Source organism: Anguilla anguilla, chromosome 1 (assembly GCF_013347855.1).
Source record: "Anguilla anguilla isolate fAngAng1 chromosome 1, fAngAng1.pri, whole genome shotgun sequence".
In the NCBI taxonomy this organism is placed as follows: Eukaryota; Metazoa; Chordata; class Actinopteri; order Anguilliformes; family Anguillidae; genus Anguilla; species Anguilla anguilla.
Window position 1 is genome coordinate 44,383,529 of NC_049201.1, and position 12,833 is coordinate 44,396,361.

The 12,833-nt window shown below is 50.4% G+C and overlaps 1 protein-coding gene across 4 annotated transcripts in view; it reads right to left on the reverse strand.

The window, feature by feature from the left end:
* The window catches only part of ncalda (neurocalcin delta a), an 83,155-nt gene that overhangs the window by 16,357 nt on the left and 53,965 nt on the right, over nt 1-12,833 (reverse strand). The gene's annotated exons all lie outside the window — the stretch shown is intronic.

The following is a 12,833-nucleotide window of genomic DNA, read 5'->3' on the forward strand; positions in this document are numbered from 1 at the left end:
TGCCACTTGGGAGGTGTCGGTGATTCATTTGAACATGTTTGGGGAACAAATGCGGCAGAGGAAAGAGATGGCGTGGAATTTAAACCGGATTAGAATTTTGTGGACAGAACAATCTGTTGGGATTATACGCACAGAACACTGTGTGGTATTAACATCCATCAACTAAATCAATGGCAAAATTCAATTGGGAAGGATTTAATGGTCGATATGTATGCTAATTCTAAGTCCCTTCAATAAATTGCTTTTCAGGATTACTGAAAACCTACAGCACTCTTCAATAATCTAACAGACGTGTACAATATGTACAATGTCTAATTTATCTCAATCATGTAAAACTATGGTACAAATAATACCAGCAAATTCAAACATTTATATCAGCAGATTCATACATTTATATAACCCTAATCTTATGACAACGCACAGGGTGTGATGTCATGGTGAATGAATGCATCATGCATGTGTGATGTAATGGTGAATAAATGCACCATGCAGGTGTGATGTCATGGTGAATGAATACAATATGTAGGGTGTGATGCTAATGTGATGTTAATGTACAGTACGTGCTGAACATTTGGCATTCAGAATGCATTAATTTAACAATCCAAATAAACTAAATTAGGTGAGCCAATTATATGACCTGTTTACATGTCCAAACGCAACACGTGAATAAAATCTTTCTTGACTTTTTGAGAGCAATATTTTTCTCGTAACTTCATCAATGATTTCAAGAAGAAAGCTGGCTGGCTTAGAGTAACTTCTACCCTTTAGCCTTGTAGCAGGCAGATTTTTTAAAAATTTCCCAGCGATGCTTAATCTGGACAATAGTTCTGCAGAACTCGGCTTCATTCATCTTTTCTGACAATTTTAAACAAGAAGTTGACCGTTGAGGCTGCAGCCAAATTACAGAATTTGAGTCACAGATTTCTGCCACCAACCAGTTGTGCTTAGCAAGACCTGCCAGCTGTTCTGAATGAGTCAGACCGACAAGCCCACAGAAACATTCGCTATTCCAAGTGAGCATGTAATGGAGCGTGGGCAGGCCTAATAGTCTTCTAGCGAATGGATGATCAACAAAATATCCTTCTCGGGGGTCATTCGGGGTACTCTGTAGAGGTGTTCAAGAGGCTTTTAATTCCGAAAAAAACGAGGGATTGCTAGGTTGCATGTAAACAGATGCGCCGTCACGCTTGTCCTGCGGAGGCCTGGTTCAGGACGCTGACGTGCTTCTGGGATCTGAAAGGGAAGTGCGAGGTAGCTCCATGGCAACAGGCGAGACGGACGGCTTTGCAGGAAGCCCGCTCCAGCGCCAGAGAGCGGGCCGGCGCTCAGACAGCCGCCACGCATTCCTGAGAGAGCCGGAAGGGGAGGGGCGAGAGGAGGACGTGGTTTCGCCTCGGTGCCAGCGCCTAATCTGGTCCGTGAGACCGGATATCCCATAATACACTGGGTAACAGCGGGGTGCCGATGCTGGGTCCTCTCCACAGCCACGTTCCAGCCCTGAAGCTGGTGGAGCTTCTCGGACCACGTGACCAGTTTGGTAAGAAGTGCGACAACCCCCCAGCTACAACGTGATAGCGGCACCGTGCGTTAGCTTCATAATGTACCTGCCCCCGTGTCTGAGGTAGAGTCAGTTCATCTGGTGAAATTCATACAATTCATTTCTCTAACTGTGGAGAGAAAAACAGGAAACTATTCCCTCAGAAAACTTAAACTGAGCTCGCGCACGCCTTATTAGCTCCCATGCTTTGGTGAAGAGGTGTTGGCCTATTAATCAGTATGGTTTTGTAGTTATAAAGAGTGCACATCCTCAAAGTTACAAGCCCGCCATATCTGATTCTCCGCGCCTCATATCTTGAGCTGTATGTCCCGTGTGCTTTCAAGGTCTTCCCTCCTTGGTTTAAAATTCTGACAGGAACGAGTGAGCTGGCCTTCGAAACCACGAAACAACAGAGTCGGAGGTTTAAAGAAGCGCAGCTTTCATAAACGGCAGGGACCGGGGGGACTGAACACAGCTGCTGCGACAGGCGGGCGTGCTCAGGCATTCAGAGTGTTCAGAGCAGGGGCTGCGTTTCCAGGCGGCGAGGGGGCGGGGGGGCGGGGGGGGGGGGGGGGCGCGCTGGGCTTTGTGCGTGACATCTGTACTCTGTGTGCGAGACGGGGAGCTTAGCCCCCGGGCAACAATGGAGACTGGGGAGGGACAATAAGAGCGGAGTGAAAGGCTCAGGCCTGCCCACAGCTCTGTGAACACACACCCAGGGGGATGGGGATTCCGCAGGAGGGCGGGCGGCCCCTTTTACAGGGCCCGTGAGCCGCAGCCCAGTGGCATTCACTCGTAAAGATCCCCAGCTCCCTGTTTAAAACAGGAGCGCATCTAAGATAATGTGCAGTAGCATGAAGTGCCACAGAGGACTGACAGCTGGAGTAAAGGCTGCAGGTTCCAGTAGCTTCTCTGGGCAACATTTATAGTCTTTGTCACTCCAGCTGGTTGTATCAACCAGTGGTAACGGCAACCAGGAATCTCTGTCCCTCACTGACCAGCATTCTCTCCACATCTTTGGGGTCCCCAGTGCCTGGGAAAGCTTTCCCTGTTAACGCCCCCCCCTCCTTACACCCCAGGGTGTAGTGAGGGAAGTGGGGGCTGCTTAGCCCCAGCAGTGAGAGAGAATATTACCCTGGGCGTGTACAACTGTGTGCCGCGCCGCTCAGCCTGAACGCCAGCTCAACACGCACGCATGTTCCTTAGACTCCCCACAGGAGGAAGTGGGCTGCTGAAGACTCGTCACGCTCATGCTTCAGTTGCAAAGTCATGTGCAGTCACTTCCTCCAGGCAGACCCTCACGTTTAGGGAAATGACGGCTATGACAGCCAGCAGCGGATGAACCGAGAGCGCGGAGGCGACACGTATGCACACGTACACGCACCGAAAGAAAACAAAAACCTCATATGGATTCGCATATTTCCCCCGCGACCACTTCCTCAGACAGGATGAGACTTGTGGAAGTGAAAAAGGCAAATCAGGCTTTCATTCCTACTGAATCTCAGCAGCTCCAGGTTTTCGCCAGGTTGTCATAGTAACAGTCGAGATCCAACCACCTAGACAGTAAATCAATCAGCAATTAAAGTTCATCACCTCCACCCCTCCCCCACACTCAAATGGCTGAATATGCGCGTGAGCGAAAACCTCGCCGTCTTTGCATGCATCAGTTCGAGGCAAACAAAAGAGCCTGCATTGAATGGCAGGGTCAGAACACAGCGCTGTAGGTCAGCCAGCCATGAGACGGCCGGCTCTTCAGCCGGACAGGCGACAAGGTAACTGAGCAAACGCGCGTTTAACCGTGACTCGTCTTCTCTCTCGTCGTGAAAGAAAAACCTGGCGTATAGAGAACTGAGCAGAGGCGACAGGAAGCTCCTCAGAAGCCAGGGCGCACGCCCATCCCTCGCATTTCGGGCGCCGCTGTTGGGCCTCGCCGGGCGCCCACCTGACTTTGCCGCCGTCTTTTTGGACGCTCGCTCCGCGCCGTCGGCCCCGGCGGGCTGTCAGGTGGCCGCGGCGGAAAGGCGGAAGCGACGGGAGACGGCGAATCGTGACGAATCTGTCTGACTCCCAGGTTCCGTGCGTCTGAGAGGGGGGTGGGGGGGGGTGGGGGCTTCTCAGCGCTTAATTGGCGGGAGAAATGAGCCCGGGAGCAGCGCAGGCGAAGGGAATATCATTCTGTGTGTTATTAGAGGAGCGGAGCGCCATCACCGCCGTCCTCAAAGCTTTTATGTTGTCGGGGGGATGGGGGGGGGGGGGGGGGGGGGGGGGATGCAGCCTGACCGGAGCACACAAAAGGAAACTATAATCGAATGAAAGACCACTCTGCTTTCATACTGGCCTGAAATGACCTGAAACATGTATGGAATAGAAACCCAATCTCCTGGCCTGGGCTCCTCCCTCGTTAAACACTGCACAACACACCAAGCAGAAGGGCCATCTTCACTCGGGGAGTCAGGCGACCATAAACTCTCACTCACCACAAACAACGGAAGTCAAATCAGAAATTACCGAGCTTATCGTGATCTCTTTAGAGTTTAGGGAGTTTCTGTTACTCTTTGGAATTGGCAGGAAGGCACATTGCATTTCAAGCACTGCGTATACGCATTTTATCAGATACGTGGTGAATGTAAATGCAACTCAATAAATCAATGTACAGTATCTGTTTCTGTTTGTGGTAAACCTACAGTGGCATGTGGCGTAGAATAATCTCAGTTAAATAGTTTGCATTACTGTGCTTCTGTACCATCTGACCTCACATAAACCCACGGGATTCGGATACTATTTCACAAAGCAACACAACAAAGCTCCTAATTTGGGCTATTTTGTTCACGTATTATCTTCTCTTGGATCTTCCTGCTCATTACTTTCATCCAGAATGTTCCAGTATTACAATTACTGACTCACCGCACTAGTCAATAATCTATTTCTACCAAAGCAACATCTTAAGAGAAGTTCTCCTTGTTCTTCTTCAGCAATAACAACATCCTCTCAGAGTAGCCAATTGCAGGACACGCAGGTAAGGATGTGCATGTGATGCCTGTGATGCCACAAGGACAGAGGGATGCCATTTTCTTCCTTTTGCTTCCGTGGACAATTATTGCTCACTTGCTAACTAACAATAATCAAAAGATTAATACTCTTGCTTACTAAGACAACTAGCCTAATACAAGGTAGGCTATAACACCCAGGACTAAATTTGTGGTCTTAAACTGAACAGACTTAGAGACTTTAGTCTAGCCAGCTGAAAGCCATGTCTGTGCTGGCTAACTGAATAGTTAGTGGGATATGGTTCGTTTAGTTCCAGTAAAATATGAGACTTTAATTGTAACTATTATGGGACATCAATAATTTGGATATTTTAGGAATTGTGCTTTTACGGATACATATGAGCAGAGCGCAGGCTTTTTGTGTGTAATTTGGCATTTGTACACTGACTATATATATATATATATATATGTGTGTGTGTGATAGCTGGCAAAGGAAAATTTTTATGGGTCCTGTTATAAAGTATGTCACAATACCCAATACAACAAATCTGATTATGCTCAAATATCTGATTAAATCTGGCATGTCACAATATGGACATGTTGAAATGTCCAATATATAAAAGCTGGATATGTCACAATTTCAAATGCAACAACGCTGGCCTTGTCACAATATTCAGTACAACGTTTGGCATGTCATGGTAGCTACTACAATAACACCCTGCATGTAAAGATATTCTAGGCCGGAAGGCCTGCCAATGTCTAACACACTCAATTTTTATGAGTGTTGTGATACCCAATACAACCAGCTTTGCTGTGACACAGTATCCAGGAGCAAACGTTTTAGTATCCAACAGCAAAGGTCTGGCATATCATGATATCCAGTACGACAAGGTCAAGGAATTTGGAGATCCTCCAAAAAGAGATTTTCAGCAGCACAACTAGTGGTCTACAGCGCCTCTCTGGAACGAGCGCATTTTGCGGCTAATGCCATCCCTACGGCAGAAGAGCGCCTCCGCGGGATCCCTCTCAGTGTCTAGAACCTTCTCCCCGCGGACAGGGCGGCCTCCCTCTCTCCCTCCTTAACACGGGCCCTTAATCCCGCGGATAACTCAATAAGGCCATTAGATTAAGGTGATTAGAGCTGCGCTTAGCGGCCCGCAGCGGAGCGCCTGGTTGGCTCCGGTCGAGGGGGATGGTGATGCTTCATCAGGAGGGCCTACCCCCCCCCCCCCTCACCCGCAGGCACGGTAATCCCCGTTCCTGTTTCAGGAGCCAATGACAAGCGCGAGGCTCTCGGGGGAGAGGGGTAAACGAGAGGAAAAGGCGGTAAGAGCAGCCGGGCTCGGCTCACTTAACGCCGCGGCTAAGGACCCGGCTTCGGCGGCAGAGCTTACCGCCGAGTTGCTTGTGTTTTGCCACGAATTAAAAAAAACGTACTTAATATGAACCGCACGGCGTCATGAGGTGAAACTGGGGAATGTGTGAACGCCAAAAAAAAGCTGTTCTTGGCGAGACGTGTGGCGTAAATCCGCGCTGTCGTCCTCTCTTAGTCCGTTGCCCTCTCTGCTTTCTCCTTGTCTGAAAGCGAGAAATAAAATGAAAGACGAGAGCGCGGCAGATCCACTGCGAACCCAGGCCAAGCTGCTCACGTAGCCGCAATGGGAATTTAAGTGATGGAATGTTGTGTCATCTCAATTTCAGGCAAAAGCTACTTCTTTCCTTCCAGCCAAACACAGAGGCTGCGAGCGAAAGAGAAACTGAGGCGGAGTGGAAGTGGTGACGACAACCCGGGGAGAGATGAGTAAGAGCACACAGTGTGCAGCTCAAGCCACAGGTAGGTAAAGCAACCAGCCCCCCCCCCCCCCCTGAGAAAAGGACAAACACCCCCCCCCCCCACCCCCACCCCTGGATCAGTCCAATTACACCGAAGCCCTTTTCCCACCCCGGGTGACATGACACATCATGACAACAGCAGCATGACGCAAGCGAGTGCCATGGTCTGCCCCACCCTTCCAAATCTGTTTAAATACAGCGATGAAGCTACATTATTCTATAAGCTCTACCAATATTTATTTCAATATGTCACTTAGCACATAAAACAAAAAAAAACCTGGTTTTTTCGGCAAGGCAATGAGCATGTGAATGCTGGGAACTCACAACTCCCATGGACAGTCTCTCTCTGTGAGTCAGGCTAGCAGTTGCTCTCAGTCAGTCAGAAAGCCACCTTAAAGGCCAGAAGACACCTTATTGGGAGCAGGTACGTCTGTCTCCACTAGCAACAGCCATGAGTCACTCCATTTCACCGCATCGTTCTCTTCACATTTCGGGGAGGTGTTTGGGGTGGCTTCTTTAAAAATAAAACATAAAAAAACAAAGGGAAATATATATTTTTTATGGCGTCGGAAAATATCTCCACAGAATTTTCTGACAGCTTAAGAGAAAAACAGCTGCTTCCAAGTTCGGATGCCCTTATCACTGGGAGACACTCAAACTCAAACTGGAGGGAATTCTTTCCCCTACAGATTCCGCACATTCCATTCTCACTGTTGAGAATGACACAGTCCAGGGGCCACGATGACCCCCAGACAGAGATAACTGCCATTGTGTCAGAGACGCCATGTCCCCTCTAGCACGTCAGCCTTCCGGAATCTGCTCTCATCCAGCCCGGAAAAAACGCTAAAATGGTCGAACCTGCTGATGGGCAACAGCCACAACTGCAGGCCCAGAAGGACAGCAATAAAGCCCTTCAAGGCCACATGTGCACAGGGGTAGTGTGCCTTCCCTTCGTACGCTCTCTCCGGCCAGGCCCAAATCCCGCCAGAATGCTCCTCACGGCTCCGGCGACTAGAAGAGACCATGAGGCAGCGTGCGGGCCTTCATCCTGGAACAGCCGGCGGAGACACCTCCCCAGAAGCGCCCTCGTTGGCCGCCGAGCCGATGAGAAGCAGATAACGGGCCGTTTCGAAACGGGGGCGCGGGGACTCGAGAGGCTTCCGTCCCGGCCCCCGGGCCCCGGGGCGCGCCGCGGTGTCGGCTTTCACACAAAGTGCCCGCATGCCGGCTGCCTAAAATAGGCCACCAGCGGGCTCCACACAGCGCCCACATTGTTCATAAGGGAGGAGGGTGGGGGGGGTGAGAGGTGGGGGGGGTGCTTATTTTTAGCTCAAAGAAGCCCAGAAGATTGGATACATCTGCTTGAGTGGAATTAGGCCTTTGCCCCAAAACTGACTAACCGCTGCCTTCGCTTTGCCAGAAAAGAAGAGCGGAGCATTTAGTAGCAGGCCGAGCCTTCGTTAGCCGCTCGGCTACGGCGGTCTGTGTCCGACTCCGGCCTCCTCACCGCGATTTCACACCGTCCGCGCGCCGCGCTCGGACTGCTAGGCAACGGGATGCCGCCGGTCAGGAATGGTTAAATGGCTCCGAGCGGCGCGTTCGCTTGCCATCCCGTCGCAGGACGACAGGCGAAGACACCTCCGGCGCCAGACACATTTTACTAATCAGGAGCTTGAGGGAAGGTCCATAAAACTTCCGTTTACTTTCCTCCTCTACCGCAACTTTTACGCGCCTCCTCTGAGCTTCCGAACTTGAAAGCGTGATCTGGGAAATGGAGGGACTGCTTCGTTTCCATTAGCAGCAGTAAATTCCAGACAACGTGAAAGCAGGTCTAGGGTTCTCTACGCAAAGGCCTGGCGACCGAGTCGCATCTCAGCCCCTGTGGAAACAGTTAGCAGCCCGCTGGATTGTCTCTGACAGAACGCGGTCGCGCGGCTAGCGCTCCGATGACAGTCACTGCTTTCCAGTAAACTCTGAATGATGATGATAAATTCCGCTCATACCGAAAGTGTGACCTCCACTCTCCACTCCGCTGATGACGGTGCGGTATAGCCTACGTGTCAGAGCAACGGTGAGGCCGTATCCTGAATTAAAAAAGGAAGCCCTCTTTTAATATTCTGGTGTCACTGTGAAACCGCCTCATTTTCGGTTATGTTTTGCTATTCCACGGTGGGCCCTTTTGCTGGGGGATGATAAGGGGATTTACAAACCCCCACCTGTGCACAGAGGCAAGGTCGAGTCATTTACCGTAATCCTGCGCATTTTGCCTTTCGCATCCGAGCGTTTATGCACAAACCTACACGTGCGGCACGCCCTCGTTTCCAGGGATATTACACAGCTGCCGGCGGATTACCTCGCCATTACGGACCCCGCGGTGCCATTCTGCCGGCTGATTGGAGCACTTTTACCGGATTAGCGGGCGCGCTGAGCCGGCATCCGGCACGTCGGATGGAAACCATCAGGCCACGCCGAGACGCTGGCTTAAAGCGGCGCTGAGCGTCCCAGAGGCTCCGCTCCCGTGGCGACCGGGACGCCGGTGAAATCCGCCACGCCGCCGCGGCGTGAAACTAGCCCCGCCCGCTTCTGTAAGACGTCTCCTCCTCCGAATGTGGAGCAAGGACACAGAGAGAGAGCCTCCCGTGCATTCCACTACAACACTAGCCCAACAGCACAATGCTCCACGAGCACAATTTTACCCACAGAAAAACGGAATGCTCCACAGCGCCAGCCCATGATGTGTCACCACAGGGTCCTGGGTACTTGGGATTTCTCTAGGGAGAGATTTGGAATGAACTGGATAATGGCTATAGGAATTCATTTTTTATAAAAAGGGGGCTATTTTCTTATTCCCATAAGAGATGTTACAGGAATATGCTGACTAATGGTCTGTTCAGTACTTTTTCCATCAACTGATTTATTGAACAATTCATTTCTGTACCATGTCACACACCATATAAATACACCAAATTTATTTTGTCACAAGCAATCATGTTAAAGTAAAGTTAATAATTTTGTGGAAACAGCTGCAATTTATCTATCCATCCAATAGCCAACCTTAACTTTTAACAGCAGACAGGACAGAATGACGCAGAAATGGATTAACCTTGTGACCTTTTCATTTGGAACTGCAAACACAACGCATACTGAATATCCCAACAACAATCATAAGGTTGGACTCAAGGTGATAAGTTAGACTTTTGGTACCACGATTCAAAGAATGTTTCATCAATTCATCAATGTGTGTAACTGATTTTCTACATTAAATTACTTCATACAATCTCAAAAAAGAAATTCTCTCTCAAGTTCGCTTTCTTGGCATGACAAAGCAGTATTTGTCAAAGCGTAGTACATAAAGAATATATAAAATAAAATAAAATTACATAAATATAATTTAAATTATTATTCCACAAATTTTATTATAACAGGAAACGAAAAGAAATAGCAACATACATAGATCCATACATATACAAACAAATGCATATTCACGTACATACTTCATATATGTATGCATAACTAAGGGATAAAACCAAAAATAGAATAAAATCTAGATGATAAAAAACTGGTTCGCCGTCTCTCACTGTTCCTCAGATTAGGAAGCAGTGATACACTGTGCCACCAGTACCTCTCTCTCCTAAAAGGAGTGAACCATTTGATTTGTCAGGAGAAAAAGAACATGGCATATCTTCACTTTCGGAACATAATTGCACTGAATGCGGATATATTCCTTACATTTCACACTGAGATGTAATTCTGACTCAGTTTCTTTGAGCCGGCAGTGTGAATACAGCTGATCCTCTTTAGCTTGACGTGCTTCCTTTTCCAAATGGCTATGCTTGCCGAGTCTCTGCTTTGCCAAGGCATTTCTCCGTTTTATTTAGATTTTTTGGTAGAGACCATGGTCAGACAATCAGCCACAGTGTGCCGCCTTTTCTGTCTCACTCTGTGTCGTATTGTGACTGAGTTTCTGAAGCTGTGAGCTGTTGAGTGAACTGAGCCTCGCAGCCAGGCGGCTGAGGGGGCTCTTTCCTGGGCTCAGCTCTTGTAGTCATTGTAGGGCTACGCAATGGTATGCGTGGGAGTCACCGTCCTTTAGATGTGTCTAAAAAGTAAATGTAATTTACTGCTCTCTCTCTCTCTCAGGCTGTCTGTCTCTGTCTCTGTCTCTCTCTCTCTGTTTCTCCTTGTAAAGCAAGAGCTGTTTCCAGGCCTGAGGGTGATAGAGAATGAGTTCTGCCGGCTATATAACAGAACCTATAGCATGACTCTATTGCAGTGGATGAGAACTCTTATTATCTTTATCCCTCTCAGCCCTGGACCCTGCCTGCACCGCCCTTACCCTGGGCTAATTGACTGGGACAGAGTGACTGGCAGAGGGCAGAGGCTCTTTGCGACTGCCTAATAAACAGATGCCTTTTACGCGAGAGTTACACGTTCACCAGGGGTTTCATGTTACGTCTGTTGATTACGGCGCACGCCGCCCCCCCCCCCCCGGCTCCAATCCAATTTTACATTTGCTGGCTCTTTTCTGCGCAATACGTAATACGATTTTCTCTCACGACCGGCCGAACGAGATGTCTCCCTGCTCGTAAACAAGAGCGTCCTTTCGCCCTCGAGCAGGAAGCGCTCCTGGTGCTGTGCGGTGGATGCTTCCTCGGGGTCAAGGCACGGATACGCCCCGAGCCAGACGCGCGCTCCACCATTTACTCCACAGAACTGACGCAGTCGTGGTTTCGCGTGCTATACGACACTCGGCGCCTATACTTCTTACGTCATTGTTGCTGTTCGCCTTTGTCTTATTCCAGTGTTTATGTGCTCATGCAAACTGAGCAACCTGACGAATTAAAAACATTTTTGAAACTAAAAAAATTTGAGCTGCCAAAAACGCAGAGTAAAACCTTCTCTGCTCTGCACAGGAAATGACAGAACTCGCATTATCTTCAGTTTCCCTTAAGTGCTCATTTGCGAGTTTAACCACACCCCTGGACCCCGCCGCTCTACACCTCAGATGTGGGGGCAGGCAGAGCCATCGGGAACGCCAACGCAACGCTAGCTGCACTCTGCGCCTAAAACGCTACAAACGCGGGAGAGATCAGTACACACCGGCCACCAGCTGCGGCCCCGAGCAGGCCTGGTCACAACTCGCAGGAAGTGAGGTCGTGGCGAAGCCTGGGGGATGCTGGGGAAGCTGCGGCAGGGGCGGCCGAGGAAGGAGAACCGAGCGGCATCGCTTTCGGCCACCGAGGGGAACTTCCTCACGCCGCAGGTACAGCGCACAGAGCGGTGCCTCTTTCTTTCACAGCTCGAAATCAAAACCCGACGTTCAGCATCTCACCGTTTCCCTTTCCTTCTGACTGCTTCTTAGACACAGGAAGGACGCCGTTCCCCAGTGAAACACGCGCAGTGCGGCATTTGTCCGAGACACAGCGCTTTCGAGCCTTTCTTCGCCGTCGCGCTGACTTCCCACTCGGCCGCGGGTCCGTACGCCTGAAATGCTGGTGCGCGTGAAGGGCTTCCCACACCGCGGCCCGCGGGTGTACGCTAGCGCTTTCAAAACGGCCAGACGCGGGGGCACCGGCCACCGCGACCTCTGACCCTTCCCATACAGAGACATTATCACGCTTGACAATGGCCGCTCGGGAGCAGCTGTCCCCCGCTAACCGCACATGGCAGGTCAGGCCAGGCCCCGCCCCCCTCCCCCCTCCAGCCAGCCTCGTGTGTCTCGGAGTGTAGCACAGTGGGTAAGGAACTGGGCTTGTAACCGAAAGGTCGCAGGTTCGATTCCCGGGTAAGGACACTGCCGTTGTAGTCTTGAGCAAGGTACTTAACCTGCATTGCTTCAGTATATATCCTGCTGTATAAATGGATACAATGTAAAAATGCTATGTAAAAGTTGTGTAAGTCGCTCTGGATAAGAGCGTCTGCTAAATGCCTGTAATGTAATGTAATGTCTCCCGAGGGCGTGGCCGCTCGCGGGCTACGCTCTCTCGTTTTTTTTGAAGCCGTTTCGCTCTGATGTTCACCGATTCGCCGCAGCGGTCGTTTCCCCAGCAGAACCCAGGCAGGCTGCTCCTCCGCGGCAGCGCTACAGTGCGGGGGCGTAGGAGAGAGCGGGACTCGCCGCGCTCGCCGTCCTCAGGGAACCTCAGAAGCGAGATTCAGCGGCCGTTTCCGGTCCTGAAGGAAGGGCCTTGTTTTCACGGCGGAGTCGGAGTTAAGAAGTTGCGCTTCCTCCGCCCGTGCTCTGGAGCCCCTTGAGACTGCGTGACTCATTGCGAAACGGGCCGCTTGACGTGAACGAGCCCACCTTTATCACACACTGCTGCACTGTGCATGCGCGGCTATGGAACGCCTCGTAATACTGTTACAGTACATCAACAGGAAATCCAAGCACCTGGAGATGTACCTCAGATGCTCCACACTGGAAAATGAATCCCTTCTTTAGGTCCTGAGGAACCCGGTTGAACCCGGTGCAGTGT